We start from the raw sequence: 1,457 nt of genomic DNA, 5'->3' as shown, positions 1-1,457 counted from the left end.
AAAAATAACCGAAATGCTTTTTTAAGGAATTACGTAGGTTTATCAACAACTATTGATCCTATTTTCAAGTTTACTTACAATTTGTAAATTATACCCTTGTTACAAGTTCAGTCTCATAATCGTTTTAATGGCCTACTTATCTACTTTTGCGATGTTGTCACACGTAAATCACGATCTTTTTAAGAAGCGCAAATGTCATGCCGAGTATGCAACATGCATACACCAACCCAAGACCACAGGTGTTTCAAGTTGAAAAAGTACTTAAACTTAATTAGAAACTTCAAAACATGACATTTCAAAAAATGACATTGCCACAAAATTTAAAATATGAAATCGATGCATTTTATTATTCGTGTAATCTTTCATTCGAATAAAAATAGTGTTCGATACGAGGGCAAAAATTTGTTTTTCGCCCTTGTATCGAAAACTACTATTATGCAAGAAGTGCCTATGTACAATTAAAGATGTATCTTTCAAATTTCCGGTTTAGAAATTGCTCATGTCATAACACATGCACTTCTTTCATGAACACAAAATAGCTTCTTACATACATAGCCACAACAAATTTGCATTATAATTGTTATTAATTTAATCAGTCTACTGCAAGTTATCAAAGATATTAGATTATCCAGAGTGCGGGTTTGAAGTTTTGCTTTTTGACGTCACGTCAACGTCAATGTCAACTAAAAATGAGTGGTTGCCTCAATAAAATAAAACAAAGAATACTTCCGAGGTATGTAATTTTTACATTATTGTATTATGTATCCTCATACGTGAATTAATAAATTTTATAGAAAGTGCCAAGCACCTATTGGAAAAAAGGGAAGGGAAGGAGCAAAAGTTCAGAGGACAAAAAAACGAAAAGAGAAAAATAAATTATAAGACATGGTCTAGAAATGTGGGTAAAGAAGTAGACCCCACCACTTCACGTCCCACTTTTAACAGTGCTAACGTCACCTGTTTATGATTTGACACCTGACAGAACATTAGATACTGGCAACGTTGTATTGCAACAGGGCTACAATTAGCCGCTTCTGTGTTGTCTCTGTTTTTGTCAGTGACGCGATAGTCGTTCTTTATCTATTACTCGTCCACCGAGCGAGACGGTAATTCGATGTCATTTGTAGTGTTTTTAGAAAAAAAAATCAATTAATTGTTTGATTTCTTGAATGAATTGGAGCACTGAACCTTAGAGACTTTTTTGTTATTATAATTTTTTTAAGTAATTATTTAAGTTTTAGTTGGGATTATGTTCGCGTACATTCGTTCCGTTCGTTTGTGTTCGTTTTCCATTTTTTGCTTTGAATGTTGGCGTTTTTGAGACAATTTCAGCTGTAAAAGAGCGGTTTTTTCACCCGAATGTTGTGATTTTTGATCCAAAAAACTTTTTTGTTTCTCGAACTTTGCCCATCGACATGGTACTCATTTTCAGCTGAAATTGACCCAGAAACCCGAAT

At 33.6% G+C, this 1,457-nt stretch overlaps 1 protein-coding gene across 1 annotated transcript in view; it reads right to left on the bottom strand.

Annotated features, from left to right (window-relative positions):
- The window catches only part of LOC109534032 (calcium release-activated calcium channel protein 1), a 14,041-nt gene that overhangs the window by 2,483 nt on the left and 10,101 nt on the right, over nt 1–1,457 (bottom strand). The gene's annotated exons all lie outside the window — the stretch shown is intronic.

This window comes from Dendroctonus ponderosae, unplaced genomic scaffold (assembly GCF_020466585.1).
Source record: "Dendroctonus ponderosae isolate FM_Combo_2020 unplaced genomic scaffold, Dpon_F_20191213v2 Dpon_F_20191213_12, whole genome shotgun sequence".
Lineage (NCBI taxonomy): Eukaryota > Metazoa > Arthropoda > Insecta > Coleoptera > Curculionidae > Dendroctonus > Dendroctonus ponderosae.
This window is presented reverse-complemented; position numbering and strand designations above follow the sequence as displayed.